The 25003-nt window shown below is 46.5% G+C and overlaps 1 protein-coding gene across 3 annotated transcripts in view; it reads right to left on the reverse strand.

Moving 5' to 3' along the window:
* Positions 1-25003, reverse strand: part of LOC144370058 (putative serine protease 47) — a 405363-nt gene that overhangs the window by 357818 nt on the left and 22542 nt on the right. Inside the window, exon 4 of one of the 3 annotated variants that reach the window (XR_013429978.1) lies at positions 1251-20232. The exons of the other annotated variants lie outside the window; for them this stretch is intronic. The gene's annotated coding sequence lies outside the window, so the exon portion shown is untranslated. Of the gene's footprint in view, positions 1-1250; positions 20233-25003 lie in introns of those variants that run through there. 3 annotated transcript variants of the gene reach the window in all.

The raw sequence follows: 25003 nt of genomic DNA on the forward strand, positions 1-25003 counted from the left end.
TGAGTGGCCTCTAATCCAATTCCCAACTTACTTCAGTCTCTAAACCTCATGGACACAGCCTCTACTGTCTGCATCTCTCCACACATTCTGGTCTGACTTCACATCAGCATCACCCACAAAACTCTCTCCTAGCACTCCAGGCTTTCTCTAGCCTGTTTCTCCAAGCTTTGCCATATATCCTCCTGGAAACCAGTTCAAAAGCCTTCTGAATCACAGGTCAAAAAAAGCATGCACACTCTTGAAACCAATGTTTCTGGGTTAAACAGTAGTCTGTCCTAGTTCTAAAATATCTGATATCAACATCATGAAAGGAGAGAAGATTAATTTAGGCTCATTGTTTAGAGGTTACCATCCATGACTGCTTGCTTGGCCCTGTTGCCTTTGGACCTAAGGCTAGGCAGTATAGTATGCTGGAGGGATGAGGATGTTTAAGCTCTCATTCTCATCACTTCAATGTGGCCAGGAAGCAACAAACAACAACAACAACAACAACAAAAAGAAAGTGGGTATGGATAAGAAAAGACTCAGGTCCCAATATTCCCATTCCAGAGACCAACCCAATGACATGATTAACTTCCACTATATCTGCCCCAGTCTGGCTGGGCACAAAATCACGAGCCACTCAAGCAGGAACAAACTTTATTTTTGAAACTGCCGCCAATGGCCCGTACGCGCCCGGGAAGATTGCTGATCCACGCATGCAGTGTTCTCCTAGAAACCCAGAGGAAGTTCCTCCCCCGGAATTCCCTCTTATTGCACTTCCCCAACCAATGGGAACTGTCCAGGAGTCCCTTAGCAGGCCGAGGTGAACAGCAGGAGTCCAATATCCATATGAATGCAAATCTTAACATAATCATATCATCTCAATGGCTAGCTGTTGACACCTTTCAACCAAAAATGCCATGCATCATATTACTTGGCTGTGGCTCTTAGCATCTCCCCCCTTCGGTTTAATTAAGCAACAAGCAATGTGGCTAGGGACCATGCCTGTTAGGTTTGTCCAATTCAACATATGGTTCTCACCCGTCATCAGAAAACTGACCTCTAGGCGATAGCCTCCTGTCTTAGGTTGATACCACTGCAATTATATCATACCCATCACTGACTACAGTCCAGCATATACCCATACTTGTGGATAGGCCTATGCACCAGTGGGGGGGGGTGAGGTTCTTTGCCTCTCCTCTGTTGGCCCCCCAAATTAGACCATCACTAGTAGAAGGGAGGAGGATACAGAAATGCCACGACACCAATTCAATTGACGTCTCTTTAGGAAAAATTGCAACACTGGTGACACATCAGCAAAGATAAGCCAGCACTACCATAATTCGCTGCATCAACAGATAGAGCACAATGCATACAAGTGATACATAGTCCAGGCAAGTTTTGTAAGCAGTTCAAAGCAGAGGAATCTATCAATATGTCCATTTCCTCCCAAAATAAATTGACTCAGTGATTGAGCATTACTTGTTGAGTTATTATTCATTGATGCATCAGTTTATACAGTTTGTTGTGATAACTATCGAAGAAACTGTAGTTTGGTTTCATCTTGTCTTCACTGGCACTGGGATGAAGATAGGAATTCTGACAATGATGCTAAAAAAATTGTGTAACATTCCAACAGGTATTAAGAAAACAATTTTTTGAACAATTTACATTATCCTGAACAGAATTATTAAATATAATGAAAAGGAATGGTGGATGTAAACAAACAGATCTGTTAACCTGCTTATTTGTACACATATTAAAACAATCTTCAACAGTTGTTTACTCAATTTAAATTAAACCATTAAAATCACGTGGATAATAAAAAAAAAATTCAGATCCATTTATTCATGAGCGCTCCTCATATATGATATATGGACATACGCACATACAGACATACAACACAAAACAGAAGTGTGCACACGTAACATACAACACATAAGACAATAGTAAAGGCCTTGTAGCTTTACCTAGGTGAAATCTCCATTGCAATGTTTAAAAACTCCATAGTCAAAAAATAAAACTGATCAGAAAAACATTAACCTAGGTCTGTATGAGCTCAAAAATAAAATAGAACTTTATGATGTGGGAAAAAGCAATAATAAAATAGATATTGAAAAAAGCATCCTGGTTAATCACTGTCGCAGATGTAAGAATTAGCCAAGCTGGAGTTCTGGATATCAGCTGTTATGGATTTGACTCAAATCATCTTCTTTTTGGTCTGTAGAAATTGTTTTGGTTAATCTCTTTGGAATCCAAATCGGCTGCTGTTCTCCCTGTGGAAAAACACAAACAGAGCCCCAACTCCAGACAATCACTGGGTCAGGACCTTTCCATTGTCCTGTTAGAATATCCTTCCAAAGTACCTTGGGCTTATGTACATTTTTTGGACACAGATGTCTTTCCGCAGCACTAAGCACCGATTAATCCAAATTTTAAAAGTTTAGAGTAAAAAGGGTTATTTTAAGTTTATCTTTGGGGGATATATACCCCTTTCCAATTCCCTCCTTTTGTTTTAATAGGTACATTTTAATAGTTTGATGAGCTCTTTAAACTATGCTTTGTCCCCGTGGATTGTATGGAATTCCTGTTATGTGAGTAATGCCAAATGATGAGCAAAATTGTTTAAAAGAGGTAGAGGTATAGCCAGGACCATTATCTGTTTTTAACTGTTTTGGAACGCCCACAGTGGCAAAATTTTGTAAGCAATGAGCTATAACATCTTTAGTTTTTTCTCCAGCATGAAGGGAGCCCATCAAAAATCCAGAAGAAGTATCAACTGTAACATGCAAATATTTTAATTTTTCAAATTCTGGCAAGTGTGTGACGTTCATATGCCAAATATGGTTAGGTATCAGTCCTCTAGGATTGACTCCAAGATTAGCTTGTGGTAAAAATGTCACACAATTTCGACATTGTTTTATTATATGTTTGGCTTGTTCTTTAGTTACTTTAAAACGCTTTTGTTTGACATGGAACCTTTATGAAAATTTATAGCTTCTTCTATTGTGGAGAAAATATGTATGTCATGTGTAGATTTATCTGCTAATTCATTGCCCAAACTAAGGGCTCCAGGCAATCCTGTATGTGCCCTGATATGTCCTATAAAGAATGGATCTTTTCTGTCCCAGAGTAGACTTTGTATAGTAGAAAACAGAAAGAAAACAGTAGAAGAAGGGGAATCCTACCAGCATCTTCAAGGGATACTATAGCATTAACTACGTACTGACTATCAGAAAATAAATTAAATACAGAATCTTCAAACATCATAAAACCTTGTAATACTGCATTAAGCTCTACATTTTGAGTTGATTGTTTGGGTACTAAAAATGTAAAAGTTTGATCAGAGGTAACTACTGCTGCTGTACCATTATTTGACCCATCAGTGAATATATTTGGAGCATTCATGATAGGGGTTTTTCTTGTCATTTTTGGAAAATCTACAGGATGCTTAGACCAAAAAGACAACAAAGGATTAGATGGTAAGTGATTTTCAAATGAAACATTAGATTTACACATGATTATTGCCCAAGTATTTAACTCATTAGCTAACTCATCAATTTGATCCATAGTATATGGAGTAATAATTTTATGGGGAGAAATTCCAAACACTCCCTTTGTTGCTTTTATTCCTTTGAGTATTAATTGACCTACCGCCTCAGGATATCTAGTAAGAATAGTGTTAGGAGAATAAGATAAATGTATCCATAATAATGGACCTTCTTGCCAAAATACTCCTGTAGGAATATTTTTTGTTGGTAGTACAATAAATAATAAAGGCAAACTTATATCAATTCTATCCAAATGCATATTTTCCATATATGTTTCAATGATTTTTAATGCCTTTCTTACTTCAGGCGTTAACATGCGGGGTGAATTTGGATCTGATGGACCATTTAGGATATCAAATAAAGGTCCTAGCTCTCCTGTTGGTATGCCTAGATAAGGTCTTATCCAATTTATGTCTCCCAATAACTTTTGAAAGTCATTAAGTGATTTGAGTTGATCTACTTGTATTTGAATTTTTGGTGGATGGACCATGGTTGAGGATAATAGAACTCCTAAATAATTAATTGGAAGATTTAATTGTACTTTATCTATTGCTATCTCTAGATTATAATTTTTTAATAAATTTGTAAGTGTGGCATAACAGTCCAGCAATGTGTTTTTATCTTTGTGTGCTAACAATACATCATCCATATAGTGAAATATTTGTAGTTCAGGATTTTGATTTCTAAGTGGCTGGATTGCTTTGTTAACATAAATTTGACACATAGTTGGGCTGTTAGCCATCCCTTGAGGGAGTACTTTCCATTCATATCTCTGATCAGGTCCTTCATGATTTAGTGCAGGGATAGTAAATGCAAAATGTGGACTATCCTCAGGATGAATTGGAATTGAAAAAAAACAATCTTTAATATCTACAGCTAAAACATATCAGGTTTTTGGTAAAGCAGACAATTGGGGAATCCCTGATTGAGCAAGTCCCATAATAACCATTTCATTATTAATGGCTCTTAAATCTTGCAGTAATCTCCATTTACCAGATTTCTTTTTAATGACAAAAATGGGAGTATTATGGGGAGATACGGAAGGTTGTATATGTCCTCCCGCTAATTGTTGTTTGACCAGATCATGGGCTATTCGTATCTTTTCTTTAGTTAGGGACCACTGAGGAACCCACACTGGTCTTTCTGATTTCCAAGTAATTTTGATTGTCTCAGTGGCCCTTTCTGAAAATCCAATCCATGTCTATTTATTCCTTGATCTATTTGAATTGGTGCTGCTGCACTTTGTTCTTGTTCTTTTAATCTTTTTTCTTTCCTAAAGCCTTGTCTAGCCCTAGTAGTGGGCGTGTTAGGATTGATGTTATTTGTTAATGTCAAACCTAATTGATCTATTATATCTCGTCCCCATAAATTTATAGGAAGATGATCCAATACATAGGGCTGTATAGTTCCTTCACATCCTTCAGGATCCATCCAATCTAAGACCATTGCACTTCTATGGGGATTAGTTGCCACTCTTAGGCCTCGAAGCATTTGAGTGGCTTGTTGTAATGGCCAATGTTTTGGCCATTCTTGACGAGATATGATGCTAAGGTCAGCACCTGTGTCCAGTAGACCATTAAATTCATATCCTTGAATATTTAGTTTAGCATGGGGCAAGAATCTAAATTTAAAGGCAGCATAGCCCAATCTACACCTGTGGAGCCTAATCCCCTGGAACCTCTTTCTACAGTACGACTGGAAAATTTATCATGTAGGCTGGGTATTATTAATAACTGTGCTATTCTGTCTCCTGGTGAAATTACTGATATACCTCTTGGAGAACTAGCTATAATTTTTATTTCACCTTCATAATCAGGATCAATTACCCCAGGACTTATCATAAGTCCTTTTAGTGTAGAAGAACTGCATCCCAATAATAAGCCTACTGTTCCTTGGGGAAGAGGTCCTTTTATTCCTGTGGGAATGATTTGAACTCCCATCTCTGGAGTTAGTACTGCTCTGGCAGAGGCACAGATGTCCAACCCTACGTTCCCTCTAGTTTGTCTGATGAGGGATTTAATGGATAATGTGTCCTGGGCACTACCCTGATGGTGCTGCTGGGTTCCTCTATTGCCCCGTATATTTGTGGTTTTGGGCCCTGGAGCATTGGGCCCTTTAGTCCGTTTTTTGGCAATGGAGCCTGATGCCTTTCTCCACGATATCGTGAGTAAACACTTGGTCCTTGTCCATTTTGATAACGGAATACTCTCTATGGTGGTTTGAGAATGGCATTCATTAGCCCAATGTCTCCCTCTACGGCATCATGGGCAAATACACGGTATTCTATTCCTTTGATACCTAGCTTGGTTAAACCCTCCTCCTATGGGGTAACTCCTTTTAAAATGTCCTGTTTTTGACCTGGCATCTAAAGCCTGTTGTACTGCTGCCAAGACTTACCCTTGTTCATTAATGTCTCTACATAATTTAATATATGTGTTTAAATCTTCATGTCTCCATGGTCTAATGACCTCTCTGCAGCAATGATTTGCTTGGTCATAAGCCAGTTGTTTTATAAATGGCATTGCCTGTTCTGTATCCCCAAGTATTCTAGAAGCTGTTTGAATAAACCTGTCTACAAATTCAGCGTAAAGTTCATTAGTTCCTTGTATTACCTTAGATAATTGACCTTGTAAATCTCCATGCCCCTGTAAAGTTTTCCATGCCCTAACCGCATCTACAGCAATTTGTGCGTATACGCCAGGATCATATTCAATTTGTTGCCATTGACCCTCATAAGGTCCTTTTCCTAATAACATATCTAGATTTCTTTGAGGGTAACAGGCTGCTGCATTTCGCCTAGCTGTCTCCATGCAAAATTCCTCATTGGCAACCTTCCATAACAAATATTGTCCTCCATTTGGCACAGATCAACACGTTAGACCAATCTACTGGCATCATGTCTAAGTTGGTAATGGATTCGACCATGCTCACAGTGAAGGGTGCTTGCGGCCCATAGGTTGTTATAGCCTCCTTTAATTGCTTCACTGTTTTGAAATCTAAAGCACGGTGAATTCATTGCCATCCTGCCTGCTCAAGTACAGGGCATGCTAATCTTTGGGGTCCTGCCTCAGGATTCCGTCCATCAACTACGGGAGGTGAGGGGCGCTCAGCTGTAGATGGAGCTATTGGTTGAAATACGCCCTCTGGCTTTTAGTAGCAGCCTCCTGTTGTAATTCCCCGCCTGATGGTTGTTTGTCCTCTAAGCTTGCTTTCTTCAAATTTTCCTCTGTCTGACTAGCTCGAGAGATTTTCTCTTTTGCTTGACCTAACATGTTTTCTACCATAGTCTGGACCTCTAACAATTTACTTAACAGTTTTTCGGTTTGTTTTTTACTAGTTTCTAATCTACTATAAAGGTAACGCAACCCAATAAGATAGCATAAAACAAAAATGAAACAGAATGAAACAAAAACGGAAAAAAAATAATTGTATCAATTTTCTCTTTCTCAGGACCGAACAACTTCAAACCTTGAGCCAACCATTTTTCCCAGTTTGCCTGAGAAAATTCTTGGGATATGCAGCTTGAAACAAAAACAAAATAAATCAAAACAAGAACACATTGTTTTTTGAAATGGTCACCCATTCTTTCACCTTCCCTCAGGGGCGAGCAATTTTACTCACCTCCAAGCTTCAGGCATTCCCCGTATGGGCGACCAATTGCCCCAGTCTGGCTGGGCACAAAATCATGAGCCACTCAAGCAGGAATAAACTTTATTTTTGAAACTGCCGCCAATGCCCCGTACGCACCTGGGAAGATTGCCGATCCACACACGCGTCGTTCTCCTGGAACCCCAGAGGAAGTTCCTCCCCCGGAATTCCCTCCTATTCACTTCCCCAACCAATGGGAACTCTCCAGTAGTCCCGAAGCAGGCTGAGGTGAACAGCAGGAGTCCGATATCCATATGAATGCAAATCTTAACATAATCATATCATCTCAATGACTAGCTGGCGTCACCTTTCAACCAAAAATGCAATGCATCATATTACTTGGATGTGGCTCTTAGCAATATCCCACCTTGAAAATCTCCCCCAAAAGAATCATCCCCTGGTGACCAAATTTCTAACTCATGAGCCTTTCCCAGAGTCTATCTCAAGAATAATTCCAACCTAATGACCTGATGCCACTGAACATAAAACTCAAAAGGATGAACAGCAACAGCTACCATAGCTGGCTCCTAGAAGTTCCAGCACAGAAAGAATACGTGCACAAAACTCACCTGCCCCAGGGTGAACTAACTTGAATTCCAACCTCAAATACACAAACAAAACCCCAGTAACATCTCCTGCCAAAAATACTCCTCAAGGATTCTGAACAGATGTACATCTGATATCTCCACCCAAAACGCACAGAATCACCATCTGTTATTACATGATTTCTTTTTTTGCAGAAAATACCCCATTTGTCCTAAATTCATGTGCATTACCACAATTGAACATACACATTCAACATGGGCCAGGCACATACCTGTACAACAAACACACTGCTCATATACATCCAACAAATACCCTACGGGCACAGACTCTGGCAAACTGAAAAGTATAAAACCAGTCATCTCTTGCACTAAAACAAAGCAGACCCACATGAAGTCCCACAGTTCTAAACTACATACATTCCACAATACCTGAAGACAATTTATTTATAAGGACACAATGAACCTCTCACATCTGCCAGATCCTAAGAGTCCCATGAATTCAAGACACAACAATCAACATTTCTCAAATGCATGAGAGTAAAACATAATTGTATACTAGAATCATACATCCTAATGTCACCACCAAAATTTTCAAGAATTTTATCTTAAAATAAACACAAACAGAATGCCTGAGCATTTTGTATACACACTGATTCTAAATACACACATCCACAAATTCATGAACATACTCCTCATCACTTCATTATCTACACCCCAAATGCAAAAATGCTATTCTTGCATGCATGAGGTAGAGAGCTCAATACCAGCACACCTGAAAAACCATGCACATATTAATTAATCGCTACATATGGGTCACTATATATGTAAAACTTCCCACAGGAGACTCAGACACGGAAATATATGCAAAACTTGAATACAGAGATTCCCTAAAACACTACTCAGTATTCTACATAGCCAGAAAGCACTCTGCCAACCTCACCAGCCAAACATTCCTGTCCACACAAAGAAATGGCACAGCATTCTCCAAAGAATTTGAGTACTCGTAGCCATCTCATTCCAACTGAAGAAACTTGCAGAATTCACCCACCCATCTGCTAACCCACAAAGGAATTTGCAACGCAAAAGAAAATAGTTCCAGCATATCATATAAAATACAACTAAGCTCACTTACAAATCCCGAATTATCACAGGCAACTAGAATACACTTTATAACTACTCAAATTCTAAGAAATAACTATATCATGAATCTCTAACACATATAAGCACAATTTCCACACTCCCTTATGTAAACACACAATGTCACATCTCCATCTCATACATATATACTTACTGCCCAGTTATAAATAACTTTCTACTTAATACATATATGGCAGCAGAAAGCAGACACCAACTGCCATGTCCCTTAAATACAACTACTAAAGAACACCTAAACATTCTTCCCCCTCACAACTATTGCTACTACATGCAACACAAATACACACACCCCTAAGGTGAGGTAGGTAATACAATCTCAATACACAAGTAACTCCACATAAGTATCTCATCTGTACCCAGTTACCCACTACCTACAAATGTGCACATATATCCAAATATACACAAAATATCACACACTCTTCATATTCAAACTCACACACATCCAAATACGAAAAAATAACTCATCTTCAAAAATTCAGAACCCTAACAACTCCAAACTACACTTGAACATATTCATCCCACTACTCCACAAAATTAGCAACTGACTAGCCTTCATGCACTCAAGTATATATACTTGAGTGAACTGAAAAGACATTTTAGTTAAAACCCCACATAACCAAGCACTATGTCCCAAAATACAAATATCCCTCTCCTCCATTTCCCAACTGCAACATCCACATTGCAAACCCGGAGAACCATACCCAACACATTCCTTACCGCCCATTTCCAAACACACATATTACACCTAAACTTCCCAAGGTGCATTCATGGGCCAAAACAAACAACAAGACGACAGGTAAAATATTACAACAACCAAATTACAAACACCTGAGCCCAACTCCTGAGTTTACTTCTCACGCCCTCCAAGTACACCAAACCCTGCAGTCTCACCCACGCCCTCCATGTACACCAAACCCTGCAGTCTCACCAAAAACGTCAGCATTTTCCCTTGATCTCCAATATCCACCCAGACACCACCACCCACACTTCTGAACACACACCACATTCCCCTCAGTCAGTCCTAAACAGAACAAGGTCCAAATGAGGAATGCACAGCAACACATTAGGGACCCCACCACCCACCAAAGGAACAGGGGAACACCCCAGCCCTCTGAACTCCTACCAACCCTCCAGGACCAGCACAGGCCTCATTTTCTCACCCAAATAACCGCCCTGTGATCCTCCTGCCCATCAAGACGGAAGGAAAATTTCGGGCACCCAGAAAGACCCACAAGGACCCCCCAACAGCCCCCCACCACGCTGAGAGCACATCGTCAGTGTCAGTGCGCAATACACGAGCACCACACATTAATAATACAACAGGAGTCTATTGCACACGACTTGGGGTCACACCGTTCTCCCGTCACCATTCAGGTGCTCTGTCCCCCAACAGCCCACCTACGAGGGCCGTCAACCTCGGTGTGACCACAGGGGACCCAGCACACTCCGCTCAGTGTGTTCCCTTCTGCAAAGTCGCTAATGTCATGGGAAATGCGCGTCCTTCAGCCTAACAACCCTGATGCCAGCTGACGGTGTCCCCAACATTCAGAGCTTTCACAGCGACAAGGAGACGACCTTCACCACTTCCTCTGACACCGACAGGAGCCGCGGACCTGCTGACCAGGACCGCGCTGCTCAGGCACCGCACAGGTGCCCCGGAGCCCAGGCGTGGCACAGACACTGTAAGGGACACGGACAATGCCCTGGGCGCCTCACTGGCCCCTGCGCCCCTCACTTCCGGGCCACGTGCGGGCGGCCCACGTCCCTGGGGAAGCGAGGCCGGCAGCCGCACTGCCCCGCGAGCCGCAGGGGCCGGTGGACCCGGCAGAGACACACTGCGGACGGGACAGGCTCGCGGGTCCAGTTCCTCGGGCCTATGGGACTGAGTCTGGACCCGCCATGGGAACCCTGCCGGCCGTTGGGAACACACGGGCCCCACTGGCGCCTGCGCCTTGCCCGGCCAGAGCCTCAACAGACACTGAAGCCATTGGATGGCGGCCTGCGAGCGCGCATTTCCAGTCAAGCTTGTGCGCATGCGCAAGGGGTGCGGGAAGGACACTAGGGGGCGCCCCCAAAGGAGGAACAAGCGGGTCCCGAAGCCTCCGAGGTGTCATGGGCAAGGAGGCGCCTCCTCCAGAGCCTCTGGGCTGGCCCTTCTTTCAGCCATTCTGCCAATGTTCCTGATGACAAGGACATCCATGTTCACAGTGTTTTTGATTATTTTCCCTTCAGCAATCAATATGAGTTCAGGACTTTACAAGAGTAAAGGTCAGATGGTAGGACAAAAGGACATTTCAATGCTCCTTCCCATGGCCACTTTGCACAAATTGCATTTGACAAGTGTGATTATATGAGCACCTGTGGTCTAGCAGTTTGAAGTAGTGCAAACTGATTGCATGGGGTAAGGACTGAAGCTCACTGAGAAAGCACTGACTAAAAATCTGCAAGGCCCCAGAATTCCAACTGGGTCTAGCAAATAAAGCTTGCTTTGAGAATCTGAACTCCATCATTCAGTATAAGAAACAACTAAAAAAAAAAAAAAACACCTGAGTGTGGAATGAAAAGACAGTTTTTCTACACTGCATAATTTATATCACTAGTTATAAAAAAAAGCCCCACCAACTATTTCATCAATGGCATCAATGTGGGGAATAACTACATAAAAAGTGAAGGAAGAGTGACAGAAGCTTGTTCTTAGTTTGCCACCTCCGCCCATTGATTAAAAACTTATAAGGTGTTGAATATTTCAGGAACACCCAAGAGTATGTTTAGCTGACTGGGGATGGGATTAAAAAAAACACTGTATACATAAAATGCAATCCATACCCTCCAGTTTAGAGTAGGGGCCGTTCAGACCCATGACTGTGTGGCTCATGAGAGCCATAGCTCTCACCACTCTGCTGTGCATTTGAGAAACTACTGCAAAATGACCCAGAGGCACACACCACTTGTGTCACCATTGAATTGCCTAAAGGCAACTGGAGGTTCTTCTATACCTGTCAGAGCTCTTGATGGAATGTCTGCCCAGCCCCCGCCAGGCCAGCTGCCCTTGGCCCCTCCCCCTGCAGAATGTCTGGGTCCAACATTCCACTGGGGTTTACATTTAAACTTTGCCCAGCTTGGCTCAGTTGGACCCTGAGAATCTGTTACAGACAGGTCACTCTCTGGATCCTGTACTGACTTTTCCCACTGTGGAGACTGTGAGACACTGTGTCCAGTGTCCTGACCTTTGGAAGGAGGTGAGCCTGGAGGGTCAGGGGCTTGTTATCTGAGGGCCAGTCACCTCCCAAACCCTTGGGAGTTAGAATGGAGTACTTCCCCTGAGGTCAACTCACTGAGCAGAAGTAAGGGAAGGAAATAGCCTTAGAGGATGCACTTGACATGGCCCAGGAAGCCCCAGGAAGACTGATACTGCTCATGGGGAGGAGGGCTCCTAAGACCCAGGTCCAGGCTACTCAGGGGAAATACATTGGGTCAGCAGAAGGGAGAGAGGCCAAGGGCTTGATTCCTTATACAATGGACACAGGTCACTGCATGGTTTTTTAGGCAGTCCCAGATGGTGTCACAGTGGTGGTCAGTTAGGGCTCCCAGGAGTCAAGATGCTGAGCCCTGTGCCCATTCCTAAGACACAGGGAAGCTGCCTGGGATGTCATTCTGAGGGGATTGACCGAGAGTCTCAGATCATAACTGGGCAGTGGTGAGGAGTGTTCACAGCTAGAAAACTGCCCAGTGGGTCTCATAAATGACCACAGTCGCAGTGTGATATACTCTCTGTGGGTGAGGCTGCAGGTTTCTCCAACTGCCACAGCCCAGGGCACCTTGCCAACTTCCTGCCCAGGAAAACTTCTCCTTCCATTCAGACAGTTGGTGTCCTTGATTCTTGAAGGGCAGGGAACCCAGGAAACCTCAACCAACATAGATTTGGGCCTCTGGGGGGTCTTCTGAATGGTTATCTCTGAGTGTAGGCTCAGCTCCTTGTTTTCAAATCAACAGGAAGACTTTGCTTATCTTCCTGGTTTGGTTGGTTCTCCATGAAAAGGGAGCACATGTGGGGTGTTCATTTTCCAGGATCAGGTTTGAAGATGACTGGGTTCTCATGAAGACAGGAAGGAGAGTGGCACACAGTTAGGAAGGGTCCCCACACGTATTGTCATTGGAACTTAGGCAGGTGTCCTGATTAATATGTGCAAGTGTTGAAGTGTGGTGCACCTCCCATCCCTTGACTACACTCTGCAGAACGTCCTGGTGGACAGGGATGTGCTCCAAACAACCTTGCCACAGGTAGCAGCTGGCACAGGCCTGATCCTCTGCGACACTTTCCTTCCATTTATTGGGAGCTCAAAGGAAAAGGACCTCAGAATGACTCCAATTCCCAGGCCCAATAAAAACATGACAGTGGCCGTGAAAATCTCTGGAAAACCCCAATCCTCACCATCCCATCAACTTTATAAACCTTGGTGGCCTTTGCTGGTCAGCCCAGGAGAGGATCTCGGGTTCTCACTGTCTATCACATAGACCTCTTCCCTGTGTCATGGCAGGAACCAGTGAAACTAGAAACAGGGCTGACCAGGATCTGTCCCCCACAGTGTTTGCTGTGGGAAGTGCTGGGAGAGGCACCCACATGCTGGGCAGGGAGAACTTCAGGATTCCTCAGCCTCTAGCTAGGCAGAGATCTTAATCAGGTGTCTCTTGTTTGTTTGTAGAAGCCTAGGAAAGAAGTGGAGGGTACACAAGGAGTATTAGCAAATGGAAGGCTGAGGAGGTGGTGGGGCAATAATCTTTAGAACCTGTCACCTTCACAAACGACCCTGGAGTACCTGCATCTGCCCTCGAGAAGATCCCTTTCCTGTTGGCCAGCATGGGAGGGGCATGGTGCCACTGAGCAGAGTCACATTGATCCATTTCTAGGGAGTCACCTAGGAGGCCAATGGATTGTCTGCCAAGGATGCACAAGGGACCTCTCAGAGGCAGGGAAAGCTGAGGTGCCACAGTCCACTGACAGCCTTCAGGGAGCCCTGGTGTACTGGGAACCAGTTTTCTCAGGGTAGAACTATGACAAAGGGAACACAGCATGAAATTCACTCAGGGACAATTGCAAACTGCACAATGTCCCTGCACACAGGGCCTTGAGCTGTGAGCATTTGTCCTCAGATTCCCACTGAGTAAGAAACTGGGGACCTGAATCCTGCTGCCATTCTCCCTCCTCCATTCTCCCCTTTCTTTGCCTCCACAGCATCTGCATTCCAGAGACCAGGCATGAACTTCAATCCTGGTGCCCACATGTCTGCGTTCAGGGGCCTGCCCTTTCTTCCAGCTGCCCCTGTGCCAACACACCAGCCGTTCTGGGAGCCGCCCCTGGCACCACGGGTGACTGCACCCATCTCCCAGGGTAACCCTCTGGTGCTGTCCGCTTACCCTGGACAACTCTATGTGCCAAGGATGTCCACCCTTGGACAATGTGGGCCACAACTGAGGCCAGCAGGGCCCCCTCATATTCAGAACATTGCCCACACTCAGGCACCCCTCAACTGGGGGGCCCCAGGGGTCTCCTGTGGGGGTGTGGAGCATCCTGCTCCATTCTTCGTGGCACCTTCTGGTGTAAGGACCACTGTGCCTGCCTCAGCAAGTGGGGGGATCCAGAAATATGGGATCCACTGGCACCTGGGCCTGCGCCCTCCAGCACCTCGGCCATTTGCCCAGCTGGCCCCCATCATGTTCCCAATGAATGCGCGCCAGTGGCCAGGTACAGTGTATGGGGCAGGTGCACCACCCATGTTCCCGGCTGCGGAGGTGCCACCAGAGGACTCTGGTGGACATTCCAGCGTCTATGAGAACTTCCGGCGCTGGCAGCGCTTCAAGACCCTGGTCCGCAGGCACCTTCCTCAGACTCCTGATGTGGAAGCATTTTCCTGCTTCCTCATGTGAGTGTTCTCCTCAGGCTCCCCCTTGAGCTCTGTGAGGAGGAAGAGCGTGGGTTGGAGAGAGGAGGCTGGGATGTAGGGGAACTGGAAGAGAGGTCCTGAGGGTGAGGGGACAAGCTGAGATCCTTACACTCCCAGATGTATCCCCTCACACCAGAGAATGAAATGTGCCTTATGTCAGGTGCCCATCACAGTCCTGTGAGGGCAGGAAATCTTTGTTTCCAATGATCATCACCATCACAGGAGGACTCAAGGTCAGAGGAGGTTCCTGGGGTAATGTGGGCCAGGAACTGGAGTTGGCTGTCTGACTCCACATAATGCTCCCTCCCCCAGTCATTTCACCTTCCACCATAGACCTGATTATTCCTGGCACAGAGCACATCCCAACCACAAGTGAGCTTAGGGGTGCTGGCCCCTAGACAGAACTCTAAAGATATCCACACACATTGTCATGAACTCCTGATTGGGACCCGCTGGTGATGTCACACTCAAGGGGATGCTGTCTTTGGACACTGCATGGGCATGTTCATCTTTCCCCAGTTTGTAACTGTGCTCCCAGGCCATTCTGTGCACGGTCTTAGTCAGCCTGGGCCACCATACAGGATGCTGTGGAACACGTGGACACAGACACAGGCAGGCATTCCTTTCTCACAGTCCTGGAGTCAGGATTCCCAGGTAACGGGTACCTGACCTAAAGTCCCATGAACGCGCTCTTCTCCTTGCTCGGAAGACAGCTGGCTCACCTGTGTCCTCCCATGACTGACATCTCTTCAGTGTCTCCTCCTTCTCCAGGAAGAACACCAATGCCCCCATGAAGCACCACCCTCACGGTCTCATCTAACCCTCTGAGCACTAAAGCCAGGCTCCAGATACCATCACACTGGGGTTAGGGCTTCACCAGGTGAATGTGGGACGATAACCACATTCAGCACCTAGTACAGCACATCATTGAGGAATCCAAGCACAATCATGCTGGTCAATGCAGCCCTTGGTGTTCAGGTTGGCATGAGTGTCCTGGAGTCCAATGTCAATACTTTGAGGTGAACATGACTGGGAAATTGTAACCAAGTTAGGAAGGTATGTTGGTCTGCCGATGAAGGAGGGTGACCTTGTGGACACTGATCCTGATGAATTCCAGCCCAGTGCTTCGGTCTCTGTCCCGACGGGAGCCCACCATGACCATGGAAGAGGGCCTGCGGAAGGGTTGGAAGGAATGGCAGCGCACCAGCAACTTTGAACGGATGGTCTTCTATGAGACCTCACAAAAGTGAGCTAGATTTCGGGGCCCAGAACCTAGGTGGGAATTCAGGGTTTGCACAGCAGGGTCGGGTAGGGCATGTCACCTACCTATGTGTTGGCTCTGAGGCGTCTAGCTCTCCAAATGTCAGCTCCTTCTAGCTGAAGTGCAGGACATTCTCTCTGCAACAATCCCAGAATCTCCAGCCTCAATGTTTGTGATTCCAACTGTGTCTTGAGGTTCAGGGTCCCAATGGGGGGGAGAAACCAGTCCAGCCACACTGACTCCTTCTCCTTTGTTGTCTGGGCAGAGGTAAAGAGTTCCACTAGCCTCACACACACCACCTGCCCGGGAACTGGCACCTCTTTAGAGTGGGGACTACTGGAGCTCATGAAAGTGGTACGCGTTCAAGCCAATGTGCCAGAAGGGGGTGGCAGTGAAGAGTGCACGGTCAGGGGCATCCAGAACCTCAGATGCCCTAGGACAGGTCTGCGATCTTTACTGCCTTTGCTCTATGAAATCCCAGACATTCCAACAAGTGAAAGGAAGAAAAAGAACCAGCCCTCCGAGGAAGCAACCCAATGTTCTCAGTTTAGCTTCCACCTCCACATGACCCCTCCTGTGCCTTTCTTTCCCAGGTGATCTTTCCAAGGCTCAAGGTCCCAGCCTCAGCATCCCTTAATTGGGCCAGGACCCTCATATACATCATTTCCCTGACCAGTTTCTGGAACTTGCCTGATCCATGTGGTTCCTGGCAGGGACAGGGGAAACAAGGGTCACCTAGGGGCTATGCCGCGTCACTCAGAGCTCATTCCCTTCAGGTGCTGGCTGATGTGGTGTTCCCTCAGAACTGCCATTCCTCCTATGTAGCAGCTCCCTCCTGGGCTGGCCTGGCCCACTTCAGGACACAGATCCATATCTCTGCCCCCAGCTCCTCCCTGGTATGGGGCTAGCACCTGCCTGCTATGGCTGACCTGCTTCTCAGCTCAGCCTGTGCCTCCCTTGCCCACCAAGGTTCATGGAGTTTGAGGCTGCGGAGGAGATGGAGGATCCAAGGATGCAGTTGACAGGAGTTTTCCAGTGCCGACCTCCTCCTGTACCTCCAATGCTGCAACTGTCAAAGCCGCCAGTCCTGGAGGCTTTCCAACGCCCAGGTAGGGTTTCCTCTTTCCCACAGGAGCCCACGACAGTCTCTGAATGGTGACAAGGGCTAAGGCAAGTTGTGGTCTCAAATAAGACCTTTTCCTCAGTGTGGGGGATTTGGTCTTGAAGCAGAACAGCCCCTAGCCCCTGAGGTCCCTGCCACCCAGTCTGAACTGCGTATTCACCCTTACAAGTACACAGCTCCTTTGTCTCCTTGTCTGTCCAAAGAACACATATATCATCTGCCCAGGACTTGGGTCCTGGAGGGTAGAGAACATGGAATTTCAGTCTCTCTAAATGTCCTCCCGCTACACTCTCCTAGATGGCGCATCTGGTGCACTGTTATATCCCTCAGGTCCTAGGTCAGGTTGCCTCATGCATGGCATGCCAGGTTAGGTCCACTGAGCCTTGCCTACTACCCAGGGTTTGGGATGAACACGGATCCCTCATTCATGCACCACTCTGGTCTTCCCTGTCCTAGGGTGCACCTCCAGAGAGACCAACCCCAAAATACAGCTTGCCTGCTCATTAACAGCCAAACCAAAGGCACCAGAGACAAAGGTGCCTGAGACAGAGGCACGCAAGACCAAGACGCGCAAGAACAAGGTGGCCAAGACCAAAGGGCCTGAGACCAAGGCGCCTGAGGAGATCCCACCTGAAGCCATCCAAGAGTACATGGACATCATGCATGAGCTATTTGGGCCTACCACCTTTCCCACATGGGAGCCCTCCCACTTGTCCACAGAAGAGCTTGCTGAGATCTTGGGAGAGGAAGGACTGGAGCATCAAGCAACAGAGGATTTATACCCAGACTCAAGTCTCCTGAGCTACGTTGATAAGGTCTTTGTAAACAAGGTGGGCTGCGCCTACAATCTTGGTGTAGTCAAGGTTGCAAAACTCATGGAATTGATCATCTAGCACAGATTCTCAGCAGAATTTGTGTGTGTGTGTGTGTGTGTGTGTGTGTGTGTGTGCATGCACACACACACAGATGCGTGCCCTCTTCTAAATGTTTGTAGCACGTTGTTGGGCTATAATAGCCCCATGGTGTAATGAGAATGGGATCATCATTGCTTCCTGTTTCTACTAGAAGTCTTCCTGACTTGGGGCTATTTACTCACAAGGTCACTCACACTCTCTTCCTTCTCATCCCAGGCAGAGAACATAATTCACCACCACTTCCTGGAAGAAATACTTTCCTCTGAACCATATATAGATATCTTGTCGCTAACAAAAGAGCTGGACCAGGAGGAAGAACTCACGCCTGCCCAGGTAGAGAGGGAAGTAGGGTCCCCCAGTAGACCAGGTAGGAGGTACACGGGTTATACTCCTCACAAACAATGGCAGGAACACCAGGGGTTGGGGAGAAAGAAAAGATAGAGAAGAGAAAGAGGCACCACAGAGAACTATGGAGGTAGATAAACCAGGTTTATGGGACGAGGAGAAAGACACCAAGTGGATAAGGCAGAGAGCAATACTGGCCAGCTAGGAGACAAAGGGACACAAATAGACAAGAAAGGGAGTGGCCACAGGTGGACAGAGGATCAAGGGATAGCACGTAGATGAGGAAGGCACAGGACCCTAGTCATGTGGCCCACAGGACGTCATCTGTCCCTATCCTACCTATGATCCATGTTTCCTTGAGTGACTTCACAGGACACAGGATGTAAAAGGGAAAGGAAGGAGACAGAAGATTCATGGATGGGTTCAGGGCATCAAGAAGAAAGCCCAGGAGGGTGGCCAGCAGAGACTCAGTCTGTCCCTTCACTTCCCACCTCCCATAGAAATGATTGTCCCAGTCTCTGTGGCCCATGTCATGTATGTAGAAGAGTTGGCCAGTGCCCATATTCTCCTTCAGCTTGTGAAGAAGCAGCTCTGCAGGGGCCTCAAGGTCATGGTATGTCCCAACAGGACTCAAGAGCTTCCCAGGCACCTGCCAACCAAGGAGCAGAGAAGCGGAAGCATCACACTGATCAAGGGGCCAGCATGGAGGACTGGTCCACAGAGGTGGCTTCCCAGGTCATGAAGAGGCGCAGGGCCATGGAGCCAGAGTTGCTGGGATCGAAGGACACTGCTGTCCTCCAAGGCCGTCGTGGGTCATCCTCGTTGGGGACCATCCACTCCAACCATCCTCCCCATAATTGCAGATCCTCCTCCTTAAACCTGGGGAACAAAGGCGTAGTGGGTCCCAGAAAAGCCACTTCTGCTGGGGGGCCACATAAGACAGCCAATGGCTGCAGTGTGGACGATGAGCTCCAAAGCCTGGATTTCCTCCTTATCTCCCAGCACCGCCTGCTGCCCTGGGGACTGTCCCAGAGCCAGGCCCCTCCAATAGAAACCCTGTGCTCAGGAGACCAAGCACTCCAGGCCCCACCCCCCAAGAGGGGACGCCTCAGCTCCCACCCTCCTCCAGGTGCCAGGACCATGAAGAGCACTCTCACTGGACGCTCATGCAATGTGCAAAAGGTGCCCTGCACTGGGCCTCCCCTCCAGGTCATCGGAGGGCAAGGTGTGGACCTGGAGCTAGGTGGAACCTCATGGCCTCAGAAGAGAAAGTGTGTGTCATCTGGCAACCAGAAGAAGAGGCCCTGAGGACAGCAGTGTTGGCCGGTGGCCTCTGGGGTGGCTGCCCCTCAGGCAAGATCTCACCTTTGCTTCATTCTACACCAGAAGGGCCAAAGGTCTTCAGCTTGTGAAGACCTTCTTCCCCACACAGGGCAGTTCCTGCGGGTTCTCAGGAAAGTGAAGGGGGTGGGAGGGTACAGGGAATGCAGTAAGAGGGCAGGTGGGGGGCAGAAGGGAGGGTACTAGAGGGGAGGGTCACAATGTTCAAGCCTTGGTGGGAAGCTGTACCCTGGTGGACTGTCAGTTATAATAAAGGCAGTTTGGTAGGAAACATCTTCTGCAGCTGCTGCCTTCTGCCATGTGGTCTGTGCACGTCCATGCAGTGAGAACTGAGAGGAGATAACTCAGGTTGCCAGGACCCAAGGCACACAAGCATCCATCAGCTGGGAATTGTTTGCAGATTTATAGTGGTTCTTCCTCCAATCCTAGGGGAAAACAGACAAGTGCTCAAAACCCTAATCATCACATCATTGAAAAGGCCTTTCTTGGTTTAAAGAATCTTTTCTCAGCATCCCTTCATGATCTGTGTCCCTTAAACATCTCTCTTACCAATTATCAGAGGGCCAGACATGAAGAGGAATCACAAAGAGGCAAAGCACATTTTCCTTGGTGTTGGAGCTCTGGGATCTGAGGACTGACATGTGGCTCTCAGATCATAGTGTTAGTGCCCTGTCACTGAATGTCAACAAACCTCAGCTCCTAGTGGCAGCAGTTCTCCTGTTGCTTTCCTGGGGCCAGTAGCCAGCCACTTCCAAAAATGCCCTGGAACTCATCTGACAGACCTAGCAGCTCCTGTAGCTCGGCACTGCTCTGGGTTGTTCTCTGTGTTGGCCACCCTAAGGTTGACCTACCCAGTTTGCCAGTTTTTATTGCAACCAACTTGACCTACTCCATTTGAGATGAGAGTCTGAATATACAAACTCTACCCATCCCTAAGAGCCTTCATTAGGACTCATGCTGCAGCAGAATGGGAAGAGGTACAGATCACGAAGGGATGCACAGCCACTGTTGGCATAAGGAGATGGGGAAATAAATTTATTTGAATTAAAAAATGGGCTCAAGCATGCAGTGTCCTTGCACATATCCTTGCAGATAGCCATGCATAAGCATGGTTAGGGGATGGACCCCTTGCTCTCCAGGCAAGAAGTGGAATCATCTGGGGAGGACCTGATATGGAAGCAAAAGGCTCCGAGTGACCATGAGGCATTTGTGGCAGCCATGGCCATCACAGACAGGGGCATGCTTTTCTATAACATGCCTCTTGAGATCGTTGGTCCCTCCTGTGTCCTTTGGAAGGAGAGTCACTTTGGAGCCTTCAGTCCCCTGTGCCATTAACCAGGTTTCTGGCAATAAGCCTGGAAACAGTGGTTTTGTCTTTTTTCTTAGACAGCTTCTTTCTCCTCTCCTGAATGATCATGGACAGTGTGCTTGGACTGATCCCCAGCATGGCCATGGTCTTCCTGTGTAGTGGCCTGAGGAGAGATCATGGCCTTCCTCCCACCCTCACACCCCCTCTACAGTCCTGACCATGAACTTCCTGGGGACCCAGCAGCCTGGAGGCTCTGACTGCATCCCAAGGCAGAACCACCACTGACATAGCTCTGACCCTCCCTAGTGTCATTCCTGCCCTGACCACAGCCTGACCTGTGTTCCTTGTGTCGTTCCCAAATGTAACCAAGTTCTCCTACAAACCAATGAGAAAAAGAAACTGAGGCTACACAACATGGTTTGCCCGTTTACAAAACCAGGAAATTTGCAAAGGAGAATGCTTTAATTACAAGGAGGCCAAAGTTTAGTGCTCCTGATGAGATAAGAGCTGGGGTGAGTTCTGACATGCACAAAAGGGATCAGATATGATGTAGTTTGTGGTCTGTCGTGTGTAATCAAACACCATGGTTCTTCATAGGACACAGGTTCCATGGCTTTCACAGACAGGGACACAATGTTTTCTCAAGTATTGCTTGACAACTTTGGGCCCTCCTGTCTCATTTGGATGGAGAACTGCTTTGGAGGCTTCAGGCCCCTGTGCCATTAAACAGGTTTCTAGACGTAATTCTGGAAACAGTATGTGTTTAGACAGCTTTTTTCTCCTCCCCTGAATGATGTTGGTCAGTGAGGATGGACAAAACCCCAGCATGGCCATGGTCTTCCTCAACAGATGGCTTGATGAGAGGAGAAGAAGTCACAGCACACTATGGAGTCATCAACGTACACCACCAGGACGCACTCCCTCCATTAATGAAAAGCTTCCTGACAGTGACCAGAGGGACTGGGCCCTTGTGGGCCCCCTTTGGTAGCTGTACCCTTATTGAAACTCCGTTTAAAAACCTGATCTCTGTGCACTGGCTGCACTGATCAGAGTCTCCTGTTTCCTGGGGTCTTGGCCAGACTGTGGCATGCTGGCCAAACATCTGAGGCATTGTCTGCTAACATCTCACTATTTTGCTGCAGGTTATTACAAAATAACTTTAGGAAGACATTTACATAACTCACATCACCCACCAAATATTAAAATTCTAACTTCTAATATCGAGGGGTCTGCAAGAATATCATCTCACCATTCAACTTTGACCAGATGGTCTATGAAATGGCAGAATAGTGGGTCAGACACCTGGGGCTTGGCCTAAGTGCTAGGGAATATGGGCTACATAGCTGGCCCAGGTGGGCATTGTAACCCATACCCAGCCAGGAAGGGCATCTGCTACCACAGGTAAAACCACTGAACACCTTGCTCTCCAAGCATTTGTTCCCTCTACCTGGAAGGCTGGACACTCTCTAATAGTCCTGGAAGGTCTGGCCTCAACGTTCTTATTCCACCACTGCCTAGAGGTTCAGGTTAGGGTGTGGGTAAGTAACCAGCCAAGCTCAGGGGGTCTACTTGAGCAGTGAGGGCTGTCCACAGGGTACAAGTTTCACTAGCTTGGTGTTGGCCAACCACCTGGGAAATAAGCCGTCTTACAACATATGGATCACCCTTGCTCACGAAAGATGCCACAATTATACCCTGATGTTCCAGAAGAGATTTGGAATTTGAAAAATATGACCATGGAAAGCCAATGCCTCACATGCCCTGAGAACACACCTCTGGCCTCCATTCAACTTTGACCAGATGGTCTATGAAATGGCAGAATAGTGGGTCAGACACCTAATCTATGTAATTCTCACCATTCAAACAAAAAAATGAAATATAGCCCTCTTTGTAAGCAACCCAAAATACTTTAGGCATAGCTTCTACTTTCTTATGACCTCTCCTGAGTCCTGTGCCCTTGGTCCTTCTTCTATGGTATACAGTCCTAACCACACCATTCATAAAGAGAGAAGATTCATAGTGTTCTCTGACATAAAACTTATCTTTGACCAGATGCAGATGATTGGCTTTTCTGTGTGGTTCCTGCAGGGACATGAGAAGCCTGGAATAAGGGGATGAAAGGATAAATAAAGGAATTGCCTGGTTTACTAAAACCCACATGGTTCAGTTCAGGTGATAAGTGATGCTGGGTGTGCCTAGAACTGCTTCTGCATTTGAATTTCATCCCTCCTAGGACTGGACCAGCCCATGTCCAATCACTGCTACCCATCCCTGAGACAAGCTCCTCATTGGTAAGAAGCTACAGCTTGGATTTTCCAATGACTAATCCTTGTTTTTAATAATTCTACACCTTGCTTACCTGCCAGGTTTGTGGAGTATGAGACTGTGGAAATGCAGGATCCAAAGCTTCAGTTGATGATGGATTCCAGCATCAGACACTTCTAATCCCAAAGAGGAGGGATTATCTATCTAACTTCCACATTCTCTAGTCTTTGAGATTGTGCAGCAAGATAGAGCTAAATGCATTCCCAGAGGAATTGATGATTTAAAAAAGGTGACAATGGAGTCTACTGTCCCACATGTGAACATTTTGTTCAGGATAGGGCACTCGTCTTAAAAGAAGAACAGCCCCCAGGCATTTGGGATTCCAGCTGCCCTTGGATTTGAAGTGGATATAGCCTAGTCCAAGTTGCTATCTTCTCTCCCCCTGGCTAGGAAAAGAGTCAACACACCATCTACCTAGGACATGAGTCTGTGTGGCCCAAGTGTATCAAATATTGGTATCTCAAAATGTCATCCCACATGACACACTGTCCCACTGTTTCAGAGTCTCCACTCATGGGTCCTGATGTCAGAATGTGCAGGGCCATCCTGGACCAGAGTATGTCCCTTGAACACAGCTGGAACCACTGTGTATGCACCATCCTCTTACCCTCTGTCCTAGTTTGCACCTCCAGAAAGGCTGGCCCTTAGGCTCACCCACCAGAAGTCTAATGCTACTGATATCCAGAGACCAAGGTGCCTGACTAGATCTCACTTGAAGCCATAATGGTATATATGGACATTGAACATCTGGTGGGGTCTCCCAACTTCACCATGAGGAAAGCCCCACATTTGGCCATGGAGAAGTCAATGGGAAACTTGGAAGAGAATGAAATTGAGTGACATCTAAAAGGGGACAACTTGTACCAAGAACCAAATCTCCTGCTCTACATTGATGAGCTGTGCTCCAAGAGGACTTTGTCACCAAGGTGGGCTAGGGTGGGAACCCAGGTCTATAAGACTTTGGGAAAGCCACCCCAGACTCATGGAATTATCCTTCATTCTTCAGATTCTCGGCACTGGGTGTCTGTTGGGTGGGGTAGCTATTGGTCTTGATTTAACAACCCCATGGTGTGAACCAGGAAGACATCATCAATGCCTCCATTAAATACCAGAGGTATCTTTGACTTGATCTCACTTCCTACCAAGGCCACATACAATCTCTTCTCCTCCAAGTGGAGGCATTATGTACCACACCCTCACTACTTGGAAGTATTGCTTTCTGTAGGACTACACATGGATATCTTGATTCTAACCAAAAAGATGGCAGGAGGAAGGACTCACCCAGCAGAGTGACCAGCAAAACCTCAGTCTGACACCAAGACAGGTGACACCTCCCATTCATATTTACACATGCCCCCCTAGTCCCTCTGTCTCCCCTCATGCCCACTGCAGACTGGGAAAGTGCCATTTCCCTTCTGCAGCTGAGGGAAAATCACCCACTGCCCTCAAAGAAGAAATGATCCGTGTAGTTACCCCAAAGTTATGTTGTGCCCTGAATAAGGTGCTTCTAAATCAGCTGCCAGCCAAGGTGTAGGGGACATAGTGATAGCATTGGATATGAG

Source organism: Ictidomys tridecemlineatus, chromosome 13 (assembly GCF_052094955.1).
Source record: "Ictidomys tridecemlineatus isolate mIctTri1 chromosome 13, mIctTri1.hap1, whole genome shotgun sequence".
NCBI classification, from domain to species: domain Eukaryota; kingdom Metazoa; phylum Chordata; class Mammalia; order Rodentia; family Sciuridae; genus Ictidomys; species Ictidomys tridecemlineatus.